The sequence below is a fragment of the Sciurus vulgaris genome, assembly GCF_902686455.1.
Source record: "Sciurus vulgaris genome assembly, chromosome: 4".
Lineage (NCBI taxonomy): Eukaryota > Metazoa > Chordata > Mammalia > Rodentia > Sciuridae > Sciurus > Sciurus vulgaris.
The window spans coordinates 113,025,520-113,042,159 of record NC_136464.1 but is presented as its reverse complement, the minus strand read 5'-3'; the positions used below and the strand labels follow the sequence as shown (position 1 = coordinate 113,042,159).

The window sequence follows — 16,640 nt, the reverse complement described above, 5'->3', positions numbered from 1 at the left end:
ATATAAACACTCAGAATTATATAAATCATTGCTTAACTATGCAAATATTTTATATTCTTCCTAGCTTCCACATATGCATATGGTATTTTAAATCAATGAAATATTAACATATGAACACAACATGTAGGTTTATGGTTCCTGCAATTTAAAGATCATAATAAATTTAAAAACCAGAGTCCTCCTGTATGTATTGTGGTGTATGTAGGACACTTTCCTGCACAACACACTTACATAATATTACTTTTAGAGATGTATCAAATAGTCCAGGCACATACTGAAAAAAAAATTAATATTTATATTAAAATGCTAAATTTTTTCTTGCCAATATTAGTGGCATAGTAGCATAACTTAAAATTTATAGAAAATTTATGGAAAACAGTTTAAAACTGTTCTTCCTAACAATGGCAAATTCAATTAATGGCATGAATCATGTGCCAGTTTTGTTTCTAAATAAAAACAGAATACACTCTGATAATGCTACTATAAAGCCAGTAGAGGGAGCTCCTACTTTTTTGTTTTGTTTTTTAACTTAAGAGAATTTTCTTTTAAAACCTACAGGAGTCTGAAAATAGTGTTATAATTTAAATTAAAAACTGTGTTAATAGACAAAAAATATACTTCTGGTTAAAATCATAAATTCATTACTTTATAAAAAGATGCCAATGTTGCTTATTTTATTTAGAAATGGCATTAAAATTACATCCTTTCAATTTCTTTTTCTTTTTTTTTTTTTTTTTTTTTCTTTTTTTTTGAGTTTTATTAGGGATTTCAGTAAGGTTAAATCTCTAGAAATGAGGGAGTCCTGGTTAGAGGGCACAAAAGTCCATGGTGCCTGCTCAGATCTCATAGTGAACCACTGGCTCAGGTTCTTCGGTGGGATCACCTCCTCCTTCCAGGTACAGATTATTATAAGGATACTGCTTTGGCCACACAGGGTGGTAGGTGGGGTGCTTCTCCCTGACTCAGAACATGAAAATCATGAAGGCCATGAAGCCAAAAAGGTGCTTACACATGGTATTCCAAGAAAGGGGTGTGGGGGCTGTATCCACACGGTTCCTGATGTACATGTCTAGGTCCCAGTGTTTCGGTTCACCCCAGTTCAACCTTAGGTGTGTGTGGTCCCAGTCATACCATGGATCTCTCTCATGCTGTGAGCGATCAGGGAGCTCCGGGTGGTCGCCATACCCCATGCCATCATCTAGGTAAGATTCGTAGTCTTCCACACGCTTAGTATACTTCTTGGCGGCAGCTGCCCGTTCTGGGGCCTTAGGATAGGGCCCCAGCAGCATGTCCTTGGTAATGTGGGAGGCTGTCCGTGCCCCTAGCGGCACCACATTCCGGGCAGACCTTTGCAGCCACCGAACTCCCAGAGCCCCTGCCCCGGCCTCGCGCTTCTCTTTTTTACTTTTTATAATGTTTTTGTGTGCTTTTATATCTTTATTTTTATGTGGTGCTGAGGATTGAACCCAGTGCCTCACACATGCCACGCAAGTGCTCCACTACTGAGCCACAACTGCAGTCCCTTAACTAACTCTTTTTTTTTTTTTTTTTTTTTTTTTTTTTTATTGTAAACAAATGGGATACATGTTGTTTCTCTGTTTGTACATGGCGTAAAGGCATACCATTTGTGCAATCATAAATTTACATAGAGCAATGTTGTTTGATTCATTCTGTTATTTTTTTCCCTTCCCCCCACCCCTCCCACCCCTCTTTACCCTCTATACAGTAGTTCCTTCCTCTATACTTGCCCCCCTCCCTAACCCTAACTCTAACCCTTCCCTCCCCCCCATTATTTGTCAACCTCCACTTATTAGCGATATCATTCGTCCTTTGGCTTTTTGAGATTGGCTTATCTCACTTAGCATGATATTCTCCAATTTCATCCATTTGCCTGCAAATGTCATAATTTTATCATTCTTTATGGCTGAGTAATATTCCATAGTATATATATACCACAGTTTCTTTATCCACTCATCAATTGAAGGGCATCTAGGTTGGTTCCACAGTCTGGCTATTGTGAATTGAGCAGCTATGAACATTGATGTGGCTGTATTTCTGTAGTATGCAGATTTTAAGTCCTTTGGGTATAGGCCAAGGAGTGGGATAGCTGGGTCAAATGGTGGTTCCATTCCAAGTTTTCTAAGGAATCTCCACACTGCTTTCCATAGCGGCTGCACTAATTTGCAGCCCCACCAGCAGTGTATGAGTGTACCTTTCTCCCCACATCCTCGCCAACACCTGTTGTTGCTCGTATTCTTGATAATCGCCATTCTAATTGGGGTGAGATGGAACCTTAGGGTGGTTTTGATTTGCATTTCTCTTATTACTAGAGATGTTGAACATTTTTCCATATGTTTGTTGATTGCTTGTAGATCTTCTTCTGTGAAATGTCTATTCATTTCCTTAGCCCATTTGTTGACTGGACTGTTTGAATTCTTGGAGTAGAGTTTTTTGAGTTCTTTATAGATTCTGGAGATTAGTGCTCTATCTGAAGTATGATTGGCAAAGATATTCTCCCACTCTGTAGGCTCTTTCTTCGCATTGCTGATAGTTTCCTTTGCTGAGAGAAAGCTTTTCAGCTTGAATCTATCCCAGTGGTTGATTCTAGCTTTTATTTCTTGTGCTATGGGAGTCCTGTTAAGGAAGTCTGGTCCTAGACCAACAAGATGAAGATTTGGACCTACTTTTTCTTCTATAATCTGCAGGGTCTCTGGTCTGATTCCGAGGTCCTTAATCCATTTTGAGTTTAGTTTCGTGCATGGTGAGAGATATGGGTTTAGTTTCATTCTGTTGCATATGGATTTCCAATTCTCCCAGCACCATTTGTTGAAGAGGCTATCTTTTCTCCATTGCATATTTTTGGCCCCTTTGTCTAGTATGAGAAAATTGTATTTATTTGGGTTTGTGTCCGTGTCCTCTATTCTGTACCATTGATCTACCTTTCTATTTTGGTACCAATACCATGCCGTTTTTGTTACTATTGCTTTGTAGTAGAGTTGAAGATCTGGTATTGCAATACCTCCTGTTTCACTCTTCCTGCTAAGGATTGCTTTAGCTATTCTGGGTTTCTTATTCTTCCAGATGAATTTCATAATTGCCTGCTCTATTTCTGTAAGGTACGTCATTGGGATTTTAATTGGAATTGCATTGAATTTGTATAGCACTCTAGGTAGTATGGCCATTTTGACAATATTAATTCTTCCTATCCAAGAACATGGAAGATCTTTCCATCTTCTAAGGTGTTCTTTAATTTCTTTCTTTAGTGTTGTATAGTTCTCATTGTAGAGGTCTTTCACCTCTTTTGTGAGATTGATTCCCAAGTATTTTATTTTTTTCGAGGCTATTGTGAATGGGGTAGTTTTCCTAATTTCTCTTTCTGAAGATTCATCACTTATGTATAAAAATGCGTTGGATTTATGGGCATTGATCTTGTAACCTGCTACTTTACTGAAATCACTTATGAGCTCTAAGAGTTTTCTGGTGGAATTTCCAGGTTCCTCTAAATATATAATCATGTCATCAGCGAACAGGGATAGTTTGAGTTCTTCTTTTCCAATTCGTATCCCTTTAATTTCTTTGGTTTGTCTAATTGCTCTGGCCAGAGTCTCAAGAACGATGTTGAATAGAAGTGGTGAAAGAGGGCATCCCTGCCTTGTTCCAGTTTTTAGGGGGAATGCTTTCAGCTTTTCACCATTTAGAATGATATTAGCCATGGGCTTAGCATAAATGGCCTTTACAATATTAAGGAATGTTCCCACTATCCCTATTTGTTCTAGTGTTTTGAGCATGAAGGGGTGCTGAATTTTATCAAATGCTTTTTCTGCGTCTATTGAAATAATCATGTGATTCTTGACTTTAAGTCTATTAATATGGTGAATTACGTTTATTGATTTCCTGATGTTGAACCAACCTTGCATCCCTGGGATGAAACCCACTTGATCATGGTGCACTATCTTTTTAATATGTTTTTGTATGCGATTTGCTAAAATTTTGTTGAGAATTTTTGCGTCGATGTTCATTAAGGATATTGGTCTGAAATTTTCTTTCCTTGATGAGTCTCTGTCTGGTTTAGGTATCAGTGTGATATTGGCTTCATAGAATGAGTTTGGGAGGGTTCCCTCCTCTTCTATTTTGTGGAATACTTTGAGAAGTATTGGAATGAGCTCTTCCTTAAAGGTTTTGTAGAACTCGGCTGAGAACCCATCTGGTCCCGGACTTTTCTTTGTTGGTAGGCTTTTGATGACTTCTTCTATTTCAGTACTTGAAATTGGTCTATTTAAATTGTTTATGTCCTCCTCATTCAGTTTAGGCAATTCATATGTCTCTAGAAACCTGTTGATGTCTTCGAAATTTTCTATTTTGTTGGAGTATAGATTTTCAAAATAGCTTCTAATTATGTTTTGTATTTCCATCCTGTCTGTAGTGATATTTCCTTGTTCATTCCGAATTTTAGTGATTTGGGTTTTCTCTCGTCTTCTCTTTGTTAGTGTGGCTAAAGGTTTATCAATTTTGTTTATTTTTTCGAAGAACCAACTATTTATTTTGTCAATTTTCTGTATTGTTTCTTTTGTTTCAATTTCATTGATTTCAGCTCTGAGTTTAACAATTTCCTGTCTTCTACTACTTTTGGTGCTGTTCTGTTCTTCTTTTTCTAAGGCTTTGAGCTGTAGTGTTAGGTTGTTTATTTGTTGAGTTTTACTTCTTTTATTAAATGCGCTCCATGAAATAAATTTCCCTCTAAGTACTGCTTTCATAGTGTCCCAGAGGTTTTGATATGATGTTTCTTTGTTCTCATTTACCTCTAAGAATTTTTTAATTTCCTTCTTAATATCCTCTGTTATCCATTCATCATATAATAGCATATTGTTTAACCTCCAGATGTTGGAATAGTTTCTGTGTTTTACTCTTTCATTTATTTCTAACTTCAATCCATTATGATCTGATAGAATACATGCTAGTGTCTCTATCTTCTTGTATTTGCTAACATTAGCTTTGTGGCATAATATATGGTCTATTTTAGAGAAGGATCCATGTGCTGCTGAGAAGAAAGTGTATTCACTCTTGGTTGGATGGAATATTCTATAAATGTCCGTTAAGTCTAAATTATTGATTGTGTTGTTGAGATCTATGGTTTCTTTGCTCAATTTTTGTCTGGAAGATCTGTCCAGTGGTGAGAGCGGCGTGTTAAAATCACCTAGTATTATTGTGTTGTGGTCTATTTGGTTTCTGAAATTGAGAAGGATTTGTTTGACATACATAGATGAGCCACTGTTTGGGGCATAGATGTTTATGATTGTTATATCTTGCTGATTTATGCTTCCCTTAAGCAGTATGAAATAACCTTCTTTATCCCTTCTGACTAACTTTGGCTTGAAGTCCACATTATCGGAAATGAGGATGGATACTCCAGCTTTTTTGCTGAGTCCATATGCATGGTATGTTTTTCCCCATCCTTTCACCTTTAATCTATGGGTATCTTTTTCTATGAGGTGAGTCTCTTGCAGGCAACATATTGTTGGATCTTTCTTTTTAATCCAGTCTGCCAGTCTATGTCTTTTGATTGATGAATTCAGGCCATTAACGTTCAGGGTTATTATAGAGAAATGATTTGGTTTCCCGGTCATTTGGTTCATTTTTAAAATTTTGTTTATTTATTTGTTTGACACAACTTGTTTCCTCCTTTATTTGACAATTCCTTTAGGATAATTCCTCCCTTTGCTGATTTGCTTCTTTGTTTTTCATCTCTTCCTCATGGAATATTTTGTTGAGAATGTTCTGTAATGCTGGCTTTCTTTTTATAAATTCTTTTAGCTTTTGTTTATCATGGAAGGATTTTATTTCATCGTCAAATTTGAAGGTAAGTTTTGCTGGGTATAAGATTCTTGGTTGGCATCCATTTTCTTTCAGGGCTTGAAAAATGTTGTTCCAGGACCTTCTAGCTTTTAGGGTCTGGATTGAAAAATCTGCTGATATGCGTATTGGTTTCCCCCTGAATGTAATTTGGTTCTTTTCTCTCACAGCCTTTAAAATTCTGTCTTTATTTTGTATGTTAGGTATTTTCATTATAATGTGCCTTGGTGTGGGTCTGTTGTAATTTTGTGTATTTGGAGTCCTGTAAGCCTCTTGAACTTGATTTTCCATTTCATTCTTCAGATTTGGGAAATTTTCTGATATTATTTCATTGAATAGGTTGTTCATTCCTTTGGCTTGTTTCTCTAGGCCTTCCTCAATCCCAATAATTCTTAAATTTGGCCTTTTCATGATATCCCATAGTTCTTGTAGATTCTGTTCATGATTTCTTACCATCTTCTCTGTTTGTTCAGCTTTGTTTTCAAGGTTAAATATTTTGTCTTCAATGTCTGAGGTTCTGTCTTCCAGGTGTTCTATCCTATTGGATATGCTTTCTATGGAGTTCTTAATTTGGTTTATTGTTTCCTTCATGTCAAGGATTTCTGTTTGGTTTTTTTTCAATATCTCTAACTCTTTATTGAAATGATCTTTTGCTTCCTGTATTTGCTCTTTTAACTGTCGATTGGTGCGATCAATCAATGCTTGCATTTGCTCTTTCATCTCATCATTCAATGCTTGCATTTGCTCTTTCATCTCCTCGTTTGCTTCTCTGATCATTTTAATTATGTACATTCTGAACTCCTTTTCTGTCATTTCTTCTGCCATGCTGTCATTGGGTTTTATTGATGTAACATCTAGATTTGTTTGCAGCATTTTCTTTCCTTGTTTTCTCATGTTGTTCAGATATCAGTGGACCGCTGAGATATTGCAGATTTCCTCTGTTGATTTACAATGACCCTGAAGATTTCTATATATATCCCCTCTTAGCCTTCAGTAGGCTGAAGTCTTGGAGGAGGTTGATAATGCGGTGCTCCACAAGGAAGCTGCCTCTCTAGGAGTAGTGGCCTTCAGGTGGGGTATATTCCCTGCTAGTGGGCAGAGGTGCCTCCACTTGTTGACCAATGGTCATCCAAAGGGGACCTAGGCTGTGGGCTGAGGCAAGGCCTGTTTGGGCCTGAGCCTCTGGTTTTACTGTCCTTGTGGGAAACCTCACCCAGCAGGGAAGACTCACCCGGTGGGGAGGTCTCGCTGGTCAGTTTCCTCCTAGAGGTTCCCCTCAATTTACATCTACTGCCTGGGCTGGGCTGCCTTCCTCTGCAAAGTTTCCAGGGGCCCGGCCCTACCTCCTGGGCCTGGGAGCCTCACCCTTCGCAGATGAATCTCCTTAGGCTGCCCCTCCTCAGAGAATTTGCCCATAGGCCTGGAACCTTCGCTCCGCCCTAAGCCTGTCTCTGTGCGGCTCTTCCACCCAGAAGCCTCCTAGATCCTGGGACCCTGTTCTGCACCTAATCGCCTGGCTGCGTGGCCCCTCCTCTGAGCAGCCACCTGTGGCCCCGAACAATCGCTCTGAGTCCCAGAGACCCGCCACAGGCCTCTTCCTCCAGACAGCTGCCCAGTATGCCGGTGCGGTCACTAGGAGTCCAAGAAACTCACTTCGTGCCTCCTCCTCCCACCAACCACCCGTAGCCCGGGGCAATCAATCACTCCGAGTCGAAGTGACCCTGCCCGTTCCTCCTCCTTCTCCAGATAACCCCCCGGGTGTTCAGGAGCAGTCCCTCTGAGTGGCTCTGAATCCACGTGACCCGCTGCACGGGTCCTCTGGGCCACCGCCCGGAGCTCTGGTGTGGTCCCTCAAGACCAAGCGTCCCACCACGCTTCTCCTCCAGGCAGCCCCCCTGTGTTCAGGAGCTGTCACTTTAAGACCAAATAACTCACCACTCGCCTTCTCCTCTGAGCAGCCGCCTGGAGCGCTAATGCAGTCACTGCGAGTCCAAAGGACCCGCCGCGCTCCTTCTCCTCCTTCTCCTACTCCTCCGGGCAGGCCCCGGGGTTCAGAAGTGGTCAGAGTCCAAACAGCTCGCCACGCAGCCCCTTCTCTGGCAACCGCCTGTAGTTCCCGTATAGTCGCCCGAATCCAAGCGGCTGCTCCTCTTCCTCCTCGTCCTCAGGGCAGGCCCCGGGGTTCAGAAGCGTCGTTCTGATTCCAAACAGCTCGCCGCGCGGCTTCTCCTCTGGCAACTGCCTGCAGCTCTGGCGCAGTCTCTCTGAATCCAAGTGGCCACGCTCCTCTCCTCCTCCTCAGGGCAGGCCCTGGTGTCCTGAGTCCACACAGTTCTCCCCGCCTCTCCTCCCCCGGGCAGCCGCCGGAGCCCCAGTGGCTGTTCCGAGTCCCAGCGCTGTGCCGACCGGCCTCCTCTATGGCGCTCCAGCGGGGGGAGGGGCGTCTCGCCGGCAGTTCTACTTCACAAAGTTTCCTGCGTTCCGGGACCCCCGTCCCATCCGGGATGCCCCCCCAGGGGGTGAGAGTCACCTGGCTACTTTGAGTTGGTCCCAAGCGTCTCAATATCTCCTCTCTTGAATCCTGAGTTCTGGAGCAACACGTAATGCAGCCACCCTCTAGGCCGCCATCTTGAAAACCCCTCAATTTCTTTTTCTAATAACCTTTACAACAAAAAGTTCCTTTGACCAAGATTAGTAGCTATTGAAATGCAGACTAAACTAAAATGAAAAGTTTCCTGCTACAAGCAGAAAACATAATAGATAAAAATATGACAAATGTGACATGTTTTAAACGTCAAACTAAACACATAATTTAATGATTTTCCAGAATGTCATACAGTACGAATCACGCAGTTCACAGTACTGACTTCTCTTATTTAGAAGTATAGGGGAGGCAGGTGTAGCTTAGTGAGAGAGCATTTGCCTAGCACGTGCAAGGCCTCGGGTTCAGTCCCCAGCACGGCAAAAATAATATGTGCTTAATGTTCCTCCGTGTTTTTTCAGAACATGGTTCATTTCTTTCTAACTCTCTTCCTTATCTCTTGCCACTCCCTTCCAGTGCTAACTTCTCTCTGGCTTTTACCTGCTTTTGTTACGCTCTACTTTGCTTAGGATTTAAGTACTTGTTTTCTAAGCAATTTTTTTTTTTTAATCCTGAAAGTTTAATAAGTGGTTATCATGATGCCAGTGCAGATAGTTGGGTTTAGTGAATAAAGATTGGATATAGGAAGCTCCAGCTAACAGACTGAATAATTGTAGACTGATATAATGGTGACAATGATAGAAAGAATAAAGGGGAGACAAAAAATTCAGAATCGCTACAAGTTCACATTGGCAAAGCTTTGCGATGCTGAACTGCTACAGCAGGAGGATGAGAAAGGAAGTTGAGGTAGTAGTGGCCAGCATTATTCATAGCTTCTCACTATAATGCATAATTGAGGCAAAAATAATGGAACTAAACACATATATGTATATATATACACATTAATGTTTTTGTATATATGTATTTAAGACAGAGTCTTATTTTTATGTTGCTCAAGCTAGCCATGAAATCTACCTTTTAAACAAAAATATTCTTGTCCCAGTTCTACTCATATTGCATCCACACAAAATAAACCCAGGCATTTCATGACATACCATTGGAGTTTGATTGTGGAGATACATTACATCAACTAGGACTTTTGTTAGTTATTAGCCATAGAGGACTAACTCCAGTGGCTTGAACACTTAAGGGTTTATTCTTTTATATAAGTGAAGTTCAGAAATAGGTGATCCACAATGGAGTGGGGTTCCAAAGAGCAACAAGATTAAAGTTCTTCCATTTTATTCTGTCATATCTTTTTTAATACATGACTTCCACCCTCAAGGTCACAAATTCCCACTGGAATGCAAAAATCACATGTCCATTTCAAGCAAGAATAAGCAGAAGGTTAGGGAGTAAATGGGTCATTCAAGATTTCTGTGAATAAATCCCATCCTGTAACTTCTGCTGATATCTGTTTGGCCAATATTTGGTTACACAGACAAATTTCTCTATATAAGAGGCCAAGAAGTACATTTTTAAAGCTGAGATGGTTGAATAAAATTGAAATTATGTTACTAAGAATGAAGATAAAAACAAATATAGAATAAGATACCACTGCCTCTATCGTATGTGCCAAACAATTTAAGAAGGAAAAGAGAAAAGGAAAGGAAATATATTGACTTACATTACAAAACTTAGCATATCTCTCCATAGGCATTCCCAATATAGGTGATTAAATCATTTGAAAATTGATTTTTTTTCTCTCAGGTCAACTTTAGTTTGGAATGGAAACAAGTTTAGAAATACTATCTTCTCAGAGCAGCAAAATAACTACTCCAAAAACCAAGCTTCCTTTCTCCTACTTTAGCAATCCCATTGGTAAGAGATCACCTGTTTCTTACCCATTTCATCATGAGCCAGGGCAAGGATTTGTGGACCTTAGTGTTACATGCCCATTCCTGAGCCAATCATTGTGGGTAAGACATGTGCTGCTCTGATTCGTCAGATCTGCTTCATGAAACCATCATCCTGGGTCAGTCCCAACTCTAAGTTCAGAGAGGCATATTTTCCTAAAGAAACTCAGCATGCTGGCACTAGAAAAAGGGTGAATATTTAGATGCTAATCAAGAAAAGATGGCATTCTTATTCTCAGTAGAGAGGTTAAAAACATGGAAGGAAAAAATGGAGGTATCTTCAGTCTAGAAATGAAATGACAAAAATGGGAAAAATACTTCAGATTAAGTAAACCCCCTGCATGATATCCTATTGTCTTTAATAATATTTAAAAATACAATGTCTGTAGTGAGAAAGAATGCCACAAGCCAATGTGGGTAATACTTTGAGCTCTGTCAAAAGTATTTAAAGTTCTAACATAACAACCAAAATATCAAGAGGAGGATTTGCATAAGTGTGCTATTTATAGGGATATTTATTTGTGGTAACTTCTTTAATACCTAAATCATGGAGATTCAAAGAGATGCACAATCATAAATTAATCCTTTCAACACTCTGTAACATAAACCCAGGGAAAAAGATTATGAAGAGAATAGAGCACAAAGCAATGACGTGGTTTTTTCCAAGGTCGTGAATTCAATCAGTGGCCAACCAAAGCTGCTGACTCCCAAAATATATGACTCATTCTTTTCTACATTTCCATACCTTTTTATAGTTTATCAAAAGGATTGGTCTTTTTTAGCATGGGAGGGGTAGATGATTGTCAGAAAATGAAAATGGCCATATGCTCGAAATTCAGCATCATCTGCCCTAGGGAAATAATAAACAAAAGAGGAGAGAACAAATTCTCAAACGAAGAAGCAAGTAGGGTATAACAGAAAAATCTATGTAGAAAAGCTACCAGTAGTGAAATATAGTTGATAATGGGGTGTAAACTGAGGTCTGAGAACTTTTGAACAACTTTTGTACAACAGTAAGGACACTTAAGACTAAGTGCTTTTTTTTTTCTCTTTTCACACAATTTTGTACTTGTGGAAAAGTTTCAAGAACAATACAAAGAATTCCAGAATAGTCTGTATCCAGATTCCCCAAATGTTAACTGTTGTTATTCTCACATTCTTCTTTCTCTTCCATTCATTCTGTGTCTCTGTCACTGTCTGTTTCTGTCTCTCTTGCTCTACACACGCACACACACACACACACACACACACATTTTCTGAGCCATCTAAGAATAGGTAGATATGATGCTGCTTTCCTGCTGCATACTCCAGTATATATTTACTAAAACCAGGGACATTTTCTTATATAACCACAGCATAGCTATCAAAATGAGAAAATAACATTGATACAATACTACTAGGACACAGCCCTTATTCAGATTTCATCCACTGTTCTAATAATGGCACATAGAGCAAAATAATTCAGTTTTCATATCTCTTTACTTTCCAATATTAGGAAAAGTCTGAGACTTGCTTTGTATTTCTTGAAGCTGACTTTTTAAAAGCCTATTGAACAATTATTTTATAGTGCATCCCTTATATTGGGGTTTTTATGTTTTCTCCTGATTAGATTCATGTTTTGCTCTTTTAATAGGAATAACAGAAGTGAAGCTTTGTTCCTCTCAGTGCCCCATATCAGGAGGTACATGCTGTTGATTGGTTTCATTATTAGTGACATGAATCTTGTTCATATAGTCGGCTAAGATGGAGGCTGTCAGGTCTCTCCACTTTAACTGTACTATCTTATCCATTATAATTAACAAATGCCTTGTGAAAAGACATTTTGAAAGTATATAACTATCTTACTATTCCTCATTTGCACACTAGTTTTAGTATCCACTCACTTTTTCTCCCCAGTGTTTACCCTCTGTACCAGGCACACTCTTTTTGCTTGCCTAGCATTCATTCACCATTTTTCTGTCATCAGCAAGCTGAGTTTCCTCTAGGGAAATGAAACTTGTTTGTAAAATGTCATGCCATGCTAAGCTTTGGCATAGTTCTAGGACTTTTATTATAGACTATTTCTCGTAATCTCTAGAACACTATATTCAATTAGATAGAGAGGTAGAATACAATTTCAATGTTTTTTTTTTTTTTTTTCCTTTGGACTGGGGATTGAACCCAGAGGTTCACACTGAGCCACATCCCCAGTTCTTTTTATTTTTTATTTTGAGACAGGATCTCACTAAGTTGCTTAGAGCCTCACTAAATTGCTGAGGCTGAATTTGAACTTGCAATCCTCCTGCCTCAGCCTTCTGAGCCACTGGAATTACAAGTATACACAGTGATGCCTAGCTCAATTTCAATATTTCTAACAATGAGCTAAGGACTTTAACGAGCCCGAGGGATCTTAATGGGGGAGGGATGAAAATATTCTTGAAGTGACTTATAGAGATGATTATACCACTTGATGACAATGCTAAAAATCATTGAATTGTATATGGAGATGGGTGAATTTTATCATATATAAGTAGTATATCTGTTAAAGGTGTTAAAATAGGGAAAAGTTGATTTAAGGAGAAGATAAAATGATTTGAATGAGAACACAAAAGCAAAGGCCAATTAATGTCATAACTTCTCTATAATAATTTACATCTAAAGAAGGGGTTGTTAATCTTTTATATCACAGGCCCCTTTGGCAATTTGATAAAGCATATGGATCCTCATTCAGAATAATTTTGGAATATATAAAATACATAGGATTACAAAGAAAATCAATTACATTAAAAGTTATAAAATTGTTTTTGTAGTATAACAACATTAACTTTAAAGATGTGAACATTTAAAATATTGGCAAGTCAAGGTTAAATTTTAATTTTACAACATTCATCAGTGTGAAGATTGTTATTGCTCAATATGAGTAGGAACAATAAGCTTTGGGAGGGCAATGTGCACATCATGTGAGATGTCCAGTTGATATTCAGTTTTGTTTTGTTACAATCTAGATTCTTCAAAATATATTACCATAAATATAATTAAAGTTTCCATAGCTTACTTAACAAGAAATGTGTAGGTTCTCTCAAGGAATTGTGTTTTAGTTGGTTTGGACTACTAAAATGAGCTACCATAGACTGAGTAACTTTAAAAACAAAAATTTATTTCTCACAATTCTGGAGACTGGAAGTCCAAATGAGGGTACCAGCATGGTGAGGGTGCAATGAGATCCTCTTCAGGGTTGCAGATTGAAGACTTCTTGATATATCCTTGCATGGTGGAGAGCAGAAAGAAAGTAAGCAAACTGTTATATCTTTTTATAATGGCACTAATCCCATATCTGTGGGCTCCACAATCATGATATAATCACCTACAAACTCATTCCCTTGTACCATTACATTAGAGGTTAGGATTTCAACATAAGAATTCTGAGGGGACACAAATATTCAGTCCATTGCAAATAACAAAATTCTCCATATCTGTTTGAGTTAAATTATTATTATGAGATTATATAACTTCATGATCTGGAGGTCCAGAATTGTCCTCTAGTTGGCCAGCTCCTGTGCATGAGTGTCTGTAGATGGGGAAGCTGAGGACTAATACTAAGTATTTTTGAAGAAAAGATGAGCATAAATATTATTTTCAGATATCTGCAACAACTTCACTGTATTATCCAGCCTGTGTTTTCTATTGGTGACAAAGTCACTGTGTCTAAGATTTTTGTCAGCATTCATACCTGAATGACTTCCAAATTTTCAGTTAAATGTTGCTGAAAATAACTTTGTGATTTTTTTTTTATCTCTTCATGTTCAAGGACCCTCTGGATTCCATCTATGGACCTTTTGTGCATTCAAGGAGTCCAGGTTAAGAATTCCTTCAACTTGGGGCTGGAGTTGTGGCTCAGTGGTAGAGTATTTGCCTGGCATGTGTGAGGCCCTGAGTTCAATTCTCAGCACGACATATAAATAAATAAAATAAAAGATCCACTGACAACTAAAAAAAAAAATAAGAATTCCTTCAACTAAATAAATTTATGATTCTCTTATTTTGCCTATTTGGTATGATTACAGAATCCTTAAGACATCATAAATACATCTGAAAAGTCAGAACATGTTAAGAGAAGAGGGAAGTGCCTAGTTTTATCAGTGTCAGTTCTAAAGACTTGAAAATAGAATCCAGACTCTCAGTTTCTTTCAATATTCTTCTTCATAAAATGTGGTCTAAATACTTTGTGCTATTTAAAAAGCAATGACGATGAGACATCTCTTTCAGCTCTCTCTTTTCTAGGCATTATTCCAGCCTGGGGTTTTTCTGCCTCATCACTTGTGTTAGGAAGGAATTGATCTCCCATTTCTTGTTCTTTTGTCCAGTTTGAGGATTTTTCTTTTTGCATTCTCATCTAAATTTTGATATTGATTTCTTCTTAAATTCATTGCAAGAAGTCACTCTGTAACCTGTTCTTAAGTGGTTAATTATTTCCTACTACAATACTTCCTTAATCCCAAAATGTTATGAAGTCCTTTATTTCTCTGAAATAAAAATATTAGACATAAGTTTTCTGTTAGTCATGTAATAATTAAAAAGAAAGATTTCTGGAATTAAATAAGGAATTAGGTGCTTCAATTCAAATTTTGCCAAATAGGGTGCTTGTATTTCTGAGCCTTAGGTGGAAAATGAATTTTGATGTCTTATACAATCTCTAAGGTACTTTTCTTATACAATCTCTAAGGTACTTTTCACCTCTAAAAATCGAGTGAGTCATCTGTATCAAACACAGTCACTAGTGGACAGTGTATGCTATTGGAGTCCCACCCCACCTTAACCTGACTGGCTTGCCCAGCCCATAGCTTTTATGAACCTTTGCTGTTAACAGCTCAAAGCTATTCCCCATCTCAGAACGGCTCTCTTCTCAACAGAACAGGAGATTCAGGAGATTAGAACAGCCACCCTCTTGAGAATTACAACTTCCATCCAATATTTGACTGACATGGGGCACAAGTTAACCCCTTTCCCTTAAGGAAACCAGAGTCCCATGGAGCTATGCTGAAAGCAGTGCCTGATAAGATTGCATCCTTCCTAAACTCTCCCAACCCTTTGTACTTTTCCTGAGAGCCCTCCCTCAACTAATCATTTCAACAAGAATCCCCATCTCAAGCACTCTTCGAGGGAACTTGATAATTACCTAGAGAAGGAGATTACCTATCAAGATACTTAATAAAACTTGGTAAGTAATATCTTACAGTAGACATTCAATAAATCTTTGCGGACTGACTGATTGAATGAATGAATGGAGTTAGTCTGCAAATGGCTAGAATGTATCACATAGTTTTTAGCAAATGTGTTGAGAATATTCCCTAGCAAGTACTATAAATATGGCTGTACATCTTCCTCTGACCCTTTCTGATAAAATTAATTCATTTCCAAAAAGATTTTTCCCTAAATGCTTACTTAAAATTCAGCAAAGTCTTCGCTAACCTAACCACTAGCCCAAGTGATCAAAGTAATGGACTTAGTATTTAGGGAGAAAAGGAAGGCTGACAGCTCATATTCCCAGAGTTTGACACCTTTGATTAATTATTTATTTCTAATATAAGGGGATACATTATCAACTTAATAGCAATACATTATTAAGAATGTATGAGAAGTCAATGTTGTAAGTGCTCAAATGTGAGGCTAACTTTCAATTATTTAGTGTTAGAAATGAGTAATGTAGATGAGGGGGTTGGAACAAATTATAAAGCTTGTACCAAACCACAGAGATCAGACAAAAATTTCATTTATTAACATTTCTTCTTTTAACTAATATCCCAGAGGATTTTTTGTTTTTATTTTGTTTAGTGGAAAATGCAGTTTTCAAAACTTTTTACTAGAAGGAAATTCTCTGTAATTACTTATCAGAACAGTTCCAAATACAATAGTAGTTCCTGTTTTTCAAGAAGAGTAAAATTCTGGATATCAAAAGTTGTGTGATAGCTCCATTGGTGCTTGGACCCTGTTGTCTACTTGGTTCTGGTTACCAGATCCCTGGCATCAAGCTATGATCTTTCAGTGGGTGTCCAGTTGTTAATGAGCATCTGTTGGAGATCATTAGTACATTCTCAATTAAATATAGTACAAGTTTCATTATTTTTGCTTCTGTATTGTGATTTCAGTGCAGCTGAATTGCAAAAAATAATTGCCTCCCATTAAACTTTCTCTGAAATTGAACTCCATTTACATGTTATTGAGGGGCATTATAGTTCCAAACAGACATTGTAAGATCTGTTTTAACCGTATGAAGTGAACATTTATTTTTCTATCAAAGAACATAAGAAAATATATCTACGAAAATGAGTGAATGTTTCTTAAAATGTAGCATAAAGTAGGCATTTTCAACACAC

The 16,640-nt window shown here is 38.1% G+C and overlaps 1 pseudogene across 1 annotated transcript; it reads right to left on the bottom strand.

The window, feature by feature from the left end:
* Positions 1 to 750: 750 nt before the first annotated feature.
* Positions 751 to 13,536, bottom strand: LOC306658969 (NADH dehydrogenase [ubiquinone] 1 beta subcomplex subunit 8, mitochondrial-like; annotated as a pseudogene). Its single transcript has 2 exons — positions 13,433 to 13,536; positions 751 to 1,404 (listed from the first exon to the last, which is right to left on the bottom strand). The product of its transcript is annotated as an NADH dehydrogenase [ubiquinone] 1 beta subcomplex subunit 8, mitochondrial-like (transcript).
* Between the last annotated feature and the right edge of the window lie 3,104 nt (positions 13,537 to 16,640).